The 14,528-nt window shown below is 41.9% G+C and overlaps 1 protein-coding gene and 1 long non-coding RNA gene across 2 annotated transcripts in view; one reads left to right on the top strand and one right to left on the bottom strand.

Moving 5' to 3' along the window:
* Positions 1 to 14,528, top strand: part of MGAT4B (alpha-1,3-mannosyl-glycoprotein 4-beta-N-acetylglucosaminyltransferase B) — a 78,586-nt gene that overhangs the window by 8,435 nt on the left and 55,623 nt on the right. The gene's annotated exons all lie outside the window — the stretch shown is intronic.
* LOC309526108 lies at positions 1,370 to 4,399 on the bottom strand. The gene is made up of 3 exons (XR_014216671.1): positions 4,315 to 4,399; positions 2,610 to 2,765; positions 1,370 to 1,521 (listed from the first exon to the last, which is right to left on the bottom strand). It is a non-coding gene; the product is annotated as an uncharacterized lncRNA (long non-coding RNA).

Below are 14,528 nucleotides of genomic sequence, written 5' to 3'. Positions count from 1 at the left end.
TTCAAAGAGCTGAGAAACTAACAGACAGGTCAGCCTGACTTCGATATCTAAAAAGGTAATAGAACAGATTATAGAGGAGTCAATTTGTAAGAAATATATAAGCAACTATAGTGATTAGTAGGAGCCAGCATAACTTTTCCTTCCTTCCTTCCTTCCTTCCTTCCTTCCTCCTCCCTCCTCCTCCTCTTCTTCTTGCCAGCATTCAAGAATAAAGTCTGTCAGACTAATCTCTTTATCATGTAGGTTGTAGGAATGCCATGATTGTAATTTAACTTGATTTCAACATGGCAATTTGACAAAGCCCCTTTTGGCTTGCAAACTGACTGCATGTGGGCCACATGCTAGTACCATCAGGTAGATTCACAGCTGGCTGGAAAACCATATGCAAGAGTGCTCATTAATGGTTCCTCATCAAACAGGAGGGAGGTTGGGTCTAGTAATCTTTAATCCTTTTACCAATAGGTTAGAAGGCAGGTAGGAATCCTCATCAGATTTACAGATGACACAAAACTGGGATGGATAGCTAACACCTCAGAAGAAAGTAATACAATGATCTTGATAGAAGGGAAGGTGGGCTGCAACTAACAAGTACTGCATCTAGGCAAATTCACCTGGCTAGGTTGGGGTATACGTGACTTTCCAGTAGTATATGATCTCAGGATTGTAGCAGATGACAAAGTGACCATGAGCCAGCAGTGTGATGCAGCTACCAAAACAACTAATGTGATTTTAGGCTTCATTAGTAGAACCTTAGTTTTCACACTAAGAAGGATATAGACAAATTGGAATGGGTTCAGAGATGATCATAAAAGGTGATCAATAGTATGAAAAACAATCCTGTGAGATGGTTGAAGGAACTAGGTATATTCAACGTGGAGAAGAGAAGACTGAGGGGGAAGACAGGATAGCGCTCTCCAAATATCTGAGAGGCAGTTGGTTAGAATAAGGTAAATACTCTTTCTCTGAGTATTGGCTGAAATTATGGAAAGATAGATTTTGGTTGAACAATGAGATAAATGTCTTCATGGCAAGAGCAGTTCAACCAATTACCTAGTTGGGTGGTAAGATCTCTTGCTGAAAGCATTCGGGCAGAAGCTGAACAGCCATCTGTTGGGGAAGAGGAAGCCAGAATAGATACCCCCTCAATTCTGTGATTCTAATAATTGGTGTTAGCCAGCTACTTTTGTGCTTTCTTGGTATGTTAAGAAACTTCATAACTTGAAAACACACTTTAATTTAAGCCCATGGGAAATTAGGATAATTTAATGATGGCAGTATCTGCCCTGCATTTCTCCTTTTATTTCTTACCTCATATACCAAAAATATGAAGAAGGTTTGCTTTGTTTTAAGATTTTAATACAAAATCATTTCAAAGGTGTGTGTCTGCTATTTGGTTCCCTGTACTTTTGGAGTGGCAGATTGAGTGACAGAGGTGTTGCCTACTCTTCTGCAGTAAAATTAGAGTTGCTGTATGCATAGAACTTGAGATTTCCTGTGGTCCATCATCACTGCAGGGAATACCTGTTGAATGATTTTTTTAAAAAGTGTCTTACTGTTTCCATATTGCATTAACACCCCCCTTTTCTTTTTTTGCTAAGAATAAAAGTATTTGCTTTTTCTTTCATCTTTAGGCTAGCTAAGCCTTGAGTAATCAGTCTTTTGGGGTTTTAAGAGAGATTATGCTGAAGTCACTTGTTCCTTTTAAAAAGTAAAATTTGAAAACTTCTGGTTTTCTAATAATAATAATAATATAAAAAATTATCAAATCTCTCTTTTCCCTGTGAAATTTTTGCTTTGATTCCCTCTTAACTGTTACAAAACTATTAAGGAGGTCAGGGGAACTGAAAGAACAGAACAAAAGCAGTAATGAAAAAATTATTGAAACCACTTCAAGGTGGCATTTCTTATATATAGTTAATTTTATCCTGCCCACACATATTTCACTGACATGCTGTTTTTCTAATAGAAGATAAATGTTAGTTATGAGATCTCAGCAAATGCTGTTGACTAGTAGTGCTCATCTAACCAAAATAAGGTGTAGGAGATTGTATCCTGGCTTGAAAAATAAGCAAGTGTAAGACGTAATACCTAAGGAGAAAGGCACATTTTCCCCTTGGAGCAACAGGCATCTCTTGCTGTGATTCTGTTTTTAATTAAAGATCACAGGACATTTCCTTATAATAAGCATTTCAAGGTCCTCTGTTGCAAAATAGGTGTTCTGTTCTTCATCTTGACTATCCAGGAACAATTGCGGCACCCTTTTTTTTCTAGTTACTGTAGAGCCTTGTCTGGAGAGTTTAAAGCGAAATGGTTCTCCTGGGGCTAGCAGTTAACCAGATACCTTTTGGTATTTGTTACACTTTGGCTCAGCATTTGCCAGTATCACAAACATTGCAACTTGTCCAACTACAGCTTTCTAAGGAACTTGTAGACTTGGAAGGTTCAGAGGTGATGTTTTCTCAACCAAACCTCGACGTGTGCTTTGAAGTGCCAACTTAATAAGTGAGTATGTTCTGTGTCTCTTGCAAGCACAGGCAGCTGCACAAAAAAAACACACAAACCTGGCAAGCTTAAGTCCCCTGCACACATTAAAGACAATCTCTATCCACCTTCAAGAGGCATGCCTTAAGGTCCTTCTCCGCTGCCATTGGTTCCCAGTGCAACTGTCTAGTATAAGTAAGACTTTGTCCCCATTATGTTGGAAAGGCTGTTGGAATTATGGTTCTTTTTGCATGCATGGTGGGCCTGCAACACAGTGTAAAACTCTGGGGAAAGATTTGTTTGCATAATAAGCTTGGAATTAAAGCCCAACCAATCCATAGCCCTATTAGTGCTGGAAATTGACACAAACCTAGTGATCAAGCACGAGGACCTACTGTTCTTATTGTTGACAGCAGCATGACTGGCTGAATCAGAACCACCAGTGGAGACCTGGATTAATTACCGTATTTTTCACTCTATAAGATACACTTTCCCCCTCCTAAAAAGTAAGGAGAAATGTGTGTGCGTCTTATGGAGTGAATGCAGGCTGCACAGCTTTCGCTGAAGCCAGGAGAGCAAGAGGGATTGGTGCGCTCCCGCTGTGCTCAGGAGGCTTCGCGTTGCTTTCGCAGAGAGAGGGAGCTGCACAGCGCCCCTTCTGCAAAGCAGGAGGAGAAATGGAAAGGGCTCCGCTTCTCCTGCCGCTTGGCTGAAGGGGAACTGCGCAGAGAGGGAGAGAACATTTTTTTTTTCTTGTTCTCCTCTTCTAGAACTAGGTGCGTCTTATGGTTGGGTGCGTCTTATAGAGCGAAAAATACGGTATGTCTGAAGCATGAATTTCAGGCTAATCTTGGAGCCTCTTGCTCCTTAATTGGCTGTGAATCAATTTTGATATAGCAAAAGTGGTCATCTGTACCCATCTATTCTTTGGTTGCTACATCTTCCAAGTTAACTGGACAGCATGGTATCTGAAAAGCTAGGCTTTCCAAAATATGACATTGACCAAGGGTTGATCTACAAACATACACCAAAATTAGGTTGGAAAGTCTTTTTGGAACTGTGCAATTTTGCAGTTTTAAATGGGGTGCATGTGTTTGTGTCACATTTTTAACATTCCTCCATGTAAAATAAACATTAGCTTTCTCCTTAATGTGCTAGTTTGTGCTGAGTGGGTGGTTTGATTGTTGTTGTTTCACATGGGTAAGCTTAAAAATTGCTGTCTCTCGACTGCAGCAGTTTAGTCCTAGAATTACTTATTTTGCCGGGTGTGTAGCTTAACTGTTTGGTATGAAGACTTGCGGTAAACGTTTTCACCATGGTGTTGGCTTACCAAAACCTGCATGTGAATGTTGACTTACAACATGTGCCAGATTGTCTTAGAGTCATGTTTCACTAATCCCGGCTTAAAATCAACCCTTTTATAACTCATTTTCCCACATCTCAGATGGAACTATCCCTTTCAGAAACAGGGGTGGGGAGCAACTAATGTTGTTTGCTCAGCCTGTTTGGCAGTTGTACTTTGGTATTTGGTATTATTTGTATAGGTTTTTGAACCAACATCAACTACATACAGAATTACAAAAGATGTAGCCAAACAGTTGCCCTGAATAATGATAATAATAAACCTCATGGCGTTTACAAAAGAGGCAAAGAAAAAGCTGAGTATATGTATTATCTCCTTTTGGAATAATGGTATGACTTTCATGGTGAAATGTTTAATGTCCAGTAGAAGAGACCATTGATTTCTGTGCCCATGAGGAAGAAATATTATAAATGACCCTGCATAAATAATAAGCTAACAGCCTGTGATTTTAGCCCTATTAAAGCATTCACCTGAAAATGTGTTGAGGGAGGAGCAGAGCAGCAAGCACTAGCCCTGCTGCCAACATCCCTATCCCTTCAGGCTAAAGAATCAGACCTTCCTGCTCATTGGGTGGAAGAACTGAAACGGGATTCTTTGTGTGCTCAGCTGAATGCGTTTAGAATCCTCCGTGCTCTTCGGAACTCCAACCATGCAATGTTCCTGATTGCAGGAAGGCTTCTAATAGCATTACACCAAATGTGCTTAGAATACCCTTTCAGACCTTCCCGCTCAGCGTGGGAAGGTCCAGTGGAGCTGGCAGGGCAGGTACACGCAGGGATGTTGGCGGTGGAGGCCATTCATGCTCACTGCATGCTTTATTCCATCCCCACCCCCAATCTCCAAATAGGGCTTTTGCTTTGTGAAAAGTGCTAGTATGTGATAAGCGTGCCTAAGGAAAGAACAGTGCAAAAACATAGTCTGATTCAAAATAAAACAGCTTCCTGTTGGTCTGTCTGGATTAGTATTGTCCACGCTGACTGGCCAAAGCTCTCTAGAGTTTTAGGCAGACAACATTTCCAGCCCTACTTGGAGATACGGGGTATTGAACCAGGGACTTTCTGCATGCAAAGCAGATGCTCTTTCACTGAGCTATGGCTCTTCTCCATGAGCATTAATATGTGTGGCCAAGGTGATGCACAGTGAGCACATATGTATATGTGAAAGGAAAAACAACAACTCTGAAGGTCAGCTTTGAAGGGAAGCAGCTTTTGGTATTTTCTAAATTGTAGGCCATTGTCTACAAGCTTTGAAATTTGGGTGGCTGCTAATTAATGCACAGATGAATGTGTTCTCCCAGAATACTGAGCTTTGTAGCCACCGTGCATTGAGCACCAAGTGGAACAAGTTTAAAGAGGCTGAGCGGAAAAATGAATTTGTAACCACAGTCCTTTGGACAAGCTGCAAAAATGTACAATGAGCATGATGTATTGAACCCTTTAGATGAATTAATTCCACTTTGTTCTCAATGCATACCAACTGCAAAAGTCAGACAAATGGCCTTTTCTCCAAATTCCCATGGAAACATGCTTGGCATGACATTGCACTGTTTACCCTCACCCCCCAAAGGAGCTGTGGGGCGCCATGCCCAATTCCTTTTATTTTGGGCCTTTGAATATGCTGCAATGGTACATTATATATCTATCCATTGTGCCAAACCCAGAATTCTTTAGGTGATGTTGAATACTTGACATTATTAATTCTTATTTACAGAGGAGCTGGTTCTATAGCATAAGCATGAATACAATACCAGATTGATGTTCCTGACCGACATACAATTCCTGTGTAAAAGGAACTCGGCAAAATGGAGAATTCTTGCTCCAATATTCTGTGTGACATTATCAGTGCAGCAAATTGATAGAAAAGAGGAGGAGAAACAGTGATAAGCAATATTCACTTCTTCCTACAGTATTCTTATAGATTTCTTCTTGACACTCAGACAGCAATTGAGAAAGAAGAATAACTCATCATCTGTTGTATCCTGCCATTCCAAAGATGATATTTCGCGCTGCGTCCAAAGGATCAGTGCAATCACTGCAAGGATTTCTTCTTGCACAGTGAGGTATGCACAGTGGAGCATACAGGAAGGGGTTAACTCCTTTTCAGAAGGCAGGGTCATATGATAAGAAAAGGATTTCCCCCCCTCAGTTTCTAGGTGGAAGAGGAGAGAACCTCCCTGCAGTTGAGATCCTGCTCCTGTACTCTCCATTATTGGGTACAGAGACTCTTCTCTTTTGAGAAGCATAGTTATTTTTTCTTATTTTCTCCCTCAGGGAAGCCACAGACCCCCTTCCATCAGCTCTTAGTTAGAATTAGGTGGGGGAAACTTGCTTTCCCTCACATACTGAGAGGCAGGGAAGGTAGGCCCTGCAGTAGATTGAACACAACAGCTGCGGTAGCTGGGACTCTCTTGGGTCTCCCAGGTGTTGTGCCTCTGTTTTTAGCTTCCTGTTCCTCTTACTGCTTGGAAAGCAGCCTGAACGTCCTATAGGTTTCAACTGGGGATCATTGGATTCCTGCCTGGACCCTCACCCAACACACAAAGCATTGGGACACAGACCAGCAAGCCAAGGCTTATCCATCTCTTTCACAGAATATAAACCGTAGATCTAACAGAGGCTCTACATCCCTATTTGCCCACTCTTCAAGTTGAACCTGCCCTGGGTTAGCTTTTTATTCTGCACATAGGGTGTATTGAATTTGTGTGGTTTACTCCAGTAATACAGTCAGGACTTCCTACTACTTTCTGCAGCCTTTTCTCATCTTTTCCCTTACGTTCTATTCTGTTACTTAGGATTTATCAATTTCCTCATTGCAAATAGGCATGGGTTTTTTTCAGTTAAGTAGATACTGTATAGATATTCCTCTGGACAAGTTCTTACTGCTATTGAAGAGGCCAAGTCTGGTGACTGGAGGGAGTTTCCTGTCTCTTCCTGCCAGACAGGGGGAAATACTCCTCTTCTTCTTTTTGTTTGGTCATCTGACACTATGTCTGCTGAAGAGGCATTCACTCTTTGCTGTATGCTGCTCTCTCCACTGACCAGAAGAACATTTCCATCCCCCCACTCTCCTACCCCAGCATGCCCCCTAAATCTGTTCTAGGGGGTTTCTCCAACTCTTCAAAGCAGATATGCAGATGGTACAGGGCATATGTGGGAGGGGGGGGGAGTCCAGTTATACAAGTGGAGATCTTTGTGCTGATGGGACATACTACCCATTTACCTTTTACCTTACTACTTGGGTACCACCCTCTGGAATAAAACATTTCCTGTGTTTTCTAATCGCTTGTTCCTTATTTTGCTGTAATCTCTATTACTGTAGTTAACATATAGTTCAAGGGAATGTTGCTCTCAGTCTCCCATTTGCTAAGTCAGACAAGCCTGTCCCCTTCGTGGCATCTTATTTGATCACCTGATAGCCTATTAACATATATTTTCAGGTGTCGTCCCCCCCTAGTTTGAATTTATTCTTCTTTTCACATGCTCTCTTCTTTACTATCCAGAATTCCCAGGCAGATTCTGTGTTTTCCTGTACAGTGGTACCTTGGGTTAAGTACTTAATTCGTTCCAGAGGTCCGTTCTTAACCTGAAACCGGTCTAAACCTGAAGCACCACTTTAGCTAATGGGGCCTCCTGCTGCTGCTGTGCTGCCGGAGCACGATTTCTGTTTTCATCCTGAAGCAAAGTACTTAACCTGAAGCACTATCTCTGGGTTAGCAGAGTCTGTAACCTGAAGCGTATGTAACCTGAAGCGTATGTAACCCAAGGTACCACTGTAGATTATTTCTCTTACAGAGTAGATCTCTACACTTTAATGCAATCATACATCTCCCATCGATGCCAGTCTGCATGAATCGAGATACTGGAAAGCATCTAATTTTCAGCAGGCTATTGGAATGGGATGCATTATGGGTATAAACTTCCAAAATGTCCTCCCTATGCAACACAGCCTGACAATGAAGTCATAGCCTGTAGCTATTCTCACTTGTTCAGATGTGCTCCCCACCTCACTCTGCTAAAGGAAAGGTCCTGCAGTCTCACCTCTTCTCTCCCTTCACAGGAAGGAACTGATTAAAGAATCCCCACAAGCAGCGTTGCAATGTAATAGAAACTGCACTGGTCAGAGATTACGGTAGATTCCTGCAGCACTTTTTTTTTCTTGAAGGGGAAAAAATGTGAATTTGCAACCAAAAGACCCACAACAAAAAGGAGAATGTAAGCTCCATGGGACAGGGCCTGTCTCTCTTGCTTATGCTACTTGGTAAAGTGCCATGTGTATTGAAGGCACTAGAGTAAAATACATTTAATTTCATAACTATGAATTATATAAATTTATTGCGTGTAAGACAAATTCTTGGGTATTTCAGAGTGTATTTAAATTGCAAAGCCACACTCTTGTCGTATCTGAGTGAATTTTATGGAAGGACATTATACTGTGTAAGTTCCTTCATATTCTCTATTTCTTTCATACAATGCAGCCATTTCATAACCTTGCAGTTAAGATACTTTGTGTGTGTGGTATAGCATGTTCTGTGTTGGAGATTAGATCTTTCGCTTCCTCCGATGCCTCCCCAAGGAGGCAAATTGCTTACTTTTCTTGGTAACTTTGCTCTATGGTCTTTGACCGCAATAAAGATTGGTTGATACATTTATATTCCATTTTTATCTTCCAAGGATCTCAAGGTGTGGTGTACATGATTCTCCTCCCCATTTTATCCTCACAACAACTCTGTGGCTAGGTTAGGCTAAGAGATGGTGAGTGGCCCAAGGTCACCCAATGAGCTTGTTAGGAACTGTAATTCTGTGACAGGTCTCTTAACAACTCTTAGCACCCTTAACAATTTGCTTATTTGCAAATTGCTTACCTTTCTTGGTAACTTTGCTCTCTGGTCTTTGACCGCAATAAAGATTGATTTATACATTTATATACCATTTTTATCTTCCAAAGCAGTATTCTTTGACTGCTTTAAATGTGTGGTGGAGATGTGAGGTGAAACTTTATCTGTGATCCCTGCTGGATCCTGTGTCTTGGCCACACATTATGGCCAGTTTTACCTATGGTGTTTATTATTTATTTATTTATTTATTTATTTATTAGAATTTTTTTTTGGTTCTGCCCTGCTTTTAAGTATCTCAGGGAGGTATTCATACAGTTTCACCCATCTGTTTTATTTGCACAGCAATCCTGTGAGGATAGGCCAAGAAATCTTGAGTGGCTCAAGATCAGCCAGTGGGTGAGCTTAATAGTGAAGAAGAAATTTGAACCCGAGTATCCCTGTTCTCAGTCTGACACTGTAACTACTACACTGGTTCTCCCCCTTCCCTCTTATTTGACAGCAGTAAGCCTATTTCCCGATCTTCTGCCTTACATAAGCCTGATTTTAAAATAATGCGTAACTGTGTAATCTACTGCAATCTTATGTGCTATTAAAACAGTTGTTGTAACAGAAATTAATTAAAGATATTAATGTCTTTAAAACCAGGGTTGGTATCTACAGATTGATAAAGCCTGCCTTGTTATGTGCCGTTCTGTTATGTACCTACTTCTTAGACCACCCACTTTTTGTTTTTTGTCTGGCATCATCTGAATGCAGGTCACTTGACTAAAAAAAAAGAAAAGAAAATAGTGATAGCAAAGCCAATTTTAGCAAAAAGATTGAGGTTTGTTGAATGAGGAAAATGAAGCCAGTTTAGTAGGTGAATAACTTCTGTATAAGATATTTTTTGTGCCACTTAAATAAGACCTCTGAGGGATGTGCTTCCTATAATTAAATACTAAATTGTGTCATCACCAGGTTCCCCTCCACAAAGCCCTGCAGTTAAAATGAAACCCAGGGCATTTGCTGACAGTTTTGTTAATAGGGATATCTAGGTTCTATACCTTTCAATATAGTGAAAGATTTAAGTGCCCGTTGAATTACTAACACACCTTGAAGGTTATATTGATTTCAAGTTGACTTGTGGGCTGTTGTAGAGAAATCTATGGGAGGACTGCTTACATGGTGTCCATAGGAATTTTAGTGTTTATTTCAGGAGTGTCTAAAGAAACATTCACTGCTTGTGTGGGAGGGGGGAGGAAAAGCTGTGCTAACAGTTTTACAAGTAATATTGCAGCTTTCTTTAGTGAAAGGTGAAAGGAACCCCTACTGGAGGATTTAAGGATAATTGGCACCTGTTATCACTCTCACTCTCTCCTTTCTTTATAGGCTAGCGTAAATCCCGCTATGTAAGACAACTCTCCCATGGCTACAATTACAGCGTTGTAATGTATACTTGTTAAATGGCTTGCACATATTAATGTGAGATATCTTAGATGCACAATATACATGAAAAACAAATGTGTGTGGTGTTTTTTTGTAATGGAAAGTACCCTTGAAAGGTTGTGGTGATGGGTGGAAAAGTGGTGGTACAAGTCCTATTGTGTTTGTGGATAATTCTAGATAAATGGCAAAGTTGCAGCCAAAACCTCCCCACTTCCAAAACAGCAGCAGTAGCAACAACAACAACAACAACAAAAACCACCCCTGTGTTTTCCTTGTGAAGAAGTTCCAAAAGCATGTTTATAAGAATCCCAGAATTCTGGAATCCCGTGGGAGGGGGGGACATGAAGGTACATTTAGGATTAAAAGGATTAGTAGGAGAAAGCAAACAAACATCCTTACCAGTCTTCCACTCAAAACCTTTTACTGTATCTGCTTTTCATTTTGGGGGAAAAAACAGCGTTTGGGGTTTCATCACCAGCATCTGTGTGTAACATATAACTTGGTCCTTAAATATATAACTTCTCTCCTTGCATGAGAGGCTCAACCAAGTATATTCTCCCTTTGCCCACACTCTTTGGCAGTGTTCCTGTCCAAGCCCCACTTACGTGAGCAGAGGTTGTATGGCAGCATATCTGGTGGGCTGCTTTCCTTGTCAGTTGCTACATATTTGATCGGTTTGCAGGATTAAGCAAATAAAATGAGATTTGTTTTGCAGTTAATTAATAGATCATGTTACACGTTCCATGTAACAGGAAAGTGCAGTGGAATAAGCTTCTGATAAAATTCCTAGATGGGAAAAGAGAGGCGTTCTCTTACTCTAGCCCCACTTTCCCGCTTAAGGGGCTTTAATTGGGATTTGAATTAAAATGAGCTAAACATTGCAAGGGACGCGGGTGGCGCTGTGGGCTAAAGCCTCAACGCCTAGGGCTTGCCGATCGAAAGGTCGGCGGTTCGAATCCCCGCGGCGGGGTGCGCTCCCGCTGCTCGGTCCCAGCGCCTGCCCACCTAGCAGTTCGAAAGCACCCCCGGGGGCAAGTAGATAAATAGGTACCGCTTACCAGCGGGAAGGTAAACGGCGTTCCGTGTGCGGCTCTGGCTCGCCAGAGCAGCGTTGTCACGCTGGCCACGTGACCCGGAAGTGTCCCCGGACAGCGCTGGCCCCCGGCCAATAGATGTGAGATGGGCGCACAAACCCCAGAGTCTGTCAAGACTGGCCCGCTCGGGCAGGGGTACCTTTACCTTTACCTTTAAACATTGCAAACATGACTATAGAACACCTGTGAGAGGGTCAGATGGTATGGCAAAATGTATTTCTGACCCCAAACCATTGTCTGGAAAAATAATTCAGAGGTTGGCCATCCCAGATTTATACTGTAGTCCTTGCCTTTAAGTTTCACCATTTTTTTCTCCTCCCTCTTGTATATGATGATGCTTGTAAATATTAGGGAGCATTTGTTAGGCCCATTTTAATCATGGGTATACATTGAAGACCGTAACTGGCCACTGTTTTATCTGCCTTTTCTAAATTCAGCTGTAGTGTCCTTTTCTTATTTATTGATAATAAATAAATACAGCGCTTTTCTCTGTCATGTGATAGGGAAGCTTTTGAGCAGAAGGCATTACAGCTAGCCCTAGAAAGTGTGTAATCTTCATTTGATACAACGGTATAGAGATAATTCCAATCGGGATTGAAGCTACAAGGACAAATAATGCTTGCGCAATCCGCTTATGGTATTCCCAGACATGGATGAAAACTACTAATGGAATAAAGAAGGATCCAGATAATTTCTCAGCTGCATTAACTATCCATCCTTTCAGTAGGTTACTCTTGCTTTTGACACAGTTTCCACAGTCTGGAGTGCTAAACCTGCCTAGATACTTTCAAAATGTAACTGGTTATCTCTTTTTTGAATCATGGAATGGTATTTCAGGAATTGTATTTCTCTTTTGCGTGTTCAGAAACCTCCACGACTATCTGACCCCTCTGTTGCTGTTACCTACAAGCCACCCTGTCTCCTGCTACAGTTAACCATTTATTTTCAGGGGGTTTTTCTACTTCTGTGTCCTTATGGTGTTTGCCCCCTTTCTCTCTTATAGAATCATAGACCATAGACTTGGAAGGGACGCTGAGGCACATATAGTCCAACCCCCTGCAATGCAGGAATGTGCAAGTGTCCCTTACTGGGATTTAACCTGCAACCTTGGCATTATCAGCAGCACGCTCTAACCAACTGAGCTATCTTACTAGTTAGGTATGTCTCAGTTTGTAAGGAAGGGTAAAAGAGTAGGAAGTAGGAACTGCATGGTATTTTCTAAAGAGTGGCAGATTCAAGTTTACTAAATATATGGGTTCAAACCTCCCACTCAACAATTAGCTCAGTTCAGTTAACATGAACTTGGCCTGCTCCAATCTTTTAGCCTAACCTACCTCACAAGCTAGCCTGTACACCATACAAGGAGTACACCATCCATGCCATCCTGTGTTCCTTTAGGGAAAGTTTAGTATATAAATAAATAATAATAATAATATCTTTAAAACTGTGTACTAAGGGAATTGTCATGCATCTAATCATAGACTTGCTAGCTAAGATTATAGTTTCCTGCTTTTCACCTAAGGTTCAAGTGCCCTGGTATTGGGATACACAAAGAGAGAAGCAGATAATGGCCTAGTTTGCACGGCATAGTAAACAAAACTAAAACTTAGTGGGATTTTGTGAATGTATGGGCTCTCAGAGAGGATCTGCTGGCCACTTTGCTCCTCCCTTCTCCTTTCTGCTGCCATCCTGTGCTGAGACATGAAGGTTTGTTTTTGGCTGCAGCTCATAGTTACTGAAGAGAGAGCTTAGCCGCAAGTCCCGGAGTGCATAGCACACTAAGCCACACCTTGGCTCAGCGCACTGCAGTGTGGGAGCAAAAGGACCAGGGTTGCACACTTCTCTCCGGGAGTATGTGCAGTCCAGGAGTAAGTTATAGTTTGACTTAACGTGTGATATGAGCCAGGCCAATGTGACCCACAGATCATTTGACTATGCAGACAAAAGCTGATTTACACCCTTTAGCAATTTAAGGTTGCAGTCCTTTGAAAAGGTACATGAGAATAAGTCCCTTTGGAGAATACGTGCATAGAATAGGCTGCATGGTGACTGGAATTCACAACTGCTGAGAGTCTCTCTAATAATATGTCATTTCTGGCTTCTCTAGAGACTCAGCATCCCACAATCAATCCGTGCACATTTACTCTTAAAAACCCTTTTTGTAGATAACTTTGGGTGCAGAAACCCATATTGGGCATCTCTAATTAAAATGTGACCTGGGAGAGATCTAAATACAAATGCTGCATTAGAACTGCACGCAGCAGAACTGTCATAAACCTTTATGAATGTGACTTAATCCACAACTGTCCTTTAGGTTTGGAGACCTAGCATTCAGAAAAGAACAAATGATTGTGAATGCATCAAAGGGGGTCGATTTAATAGGCAAAATCTGTATCTTGTCCCACTTTGCAATGGGAAGCAAAGTTACAGCTGAATTATGCTGGGCATGTATAGCCAGAAGTGACTCATGGTTGTAAGGGAAACAGAAGTCTGGCCTCCTTCCATGTGGCTCTGCTTCCCTATTCATGCTGGTGGGTTTGGGGGAGGTGGGTTTTTCTATGTGGAGGCAGAATTTCTACCCAGAACCACATATTACTGGCAGTGAGATCATTACAGAATATAAAACAGAGAGAAGGAATCGTTTCAACCCACCAGTATGATATAATGGAAATAACATTGGAGTTCAGGTCCTCTGTTCACCCATGAAGCTCATACCTTTCTCTCCCTCCCCTGCCACTCTGGTTGCTCTGCTCCCTGTTCTGCCCCAAGCTTACCAAATGGTGTTGGGAAGGGTTTCCTTTTTATTGTTTGTTTTGTTTTTCAGTGCAGTACATTTGCTGCCATGTTACTTACAAGGAAGAGTAATAAACCCATTCCTGACACTGCTTGGTGAGTGTGGAGGAGAGAATGGTGGGCAGATGCTGAGCTTACTCCGTTCTCTCCCCACCGACCCACCCAACCAACCCAACCAACCTGGTGATGTTGGGAAGAGCAGGGGCTCTGTTTTGTTCCTCTGATTTCTTGGAAACTGTCAGTCCAGGAGTGGGAGCAGAGTAGATGAGAGCCAGCTCCAGTCATGAGTTCTCACTCCCATCTTCATTTTTCAGAGCATTGGTGGGCCCCAGATGGGAGTCCAGAGGCACCTTGGGCAAACACAGACGGTTGTGGCATCTATGTCCTGGCTTCCTGCAACCAAGTAATTTCTCTCGCATTTTTAAATGGGATGTTGCCACCTGCCTTTCCTACTCATTTGGGTGATGCTTGAGCTGGCATGGCCCTAGACCTCTGCCACAAAGCCCAGGGCTAACAGTATCACTGCTCTTCCCTCTTC

The sequence above is a fragment of the Podarcis vaucheri genome (genome assembly GCF_965113315.1).
Source record: "Podarcis vaucheri genome assembly, chromosome: 2".
Classification (NCBI taxonomy): domain Eukaryota; kingdom Metazoa; phylum Chordata; class Lepidosauria; order Squamata; family Lacertidae; genus Podarcis; species Podarcis vaucheri.
This window is presented reverse-complemented; position numbering and strand designations above follow the sequence as displayed.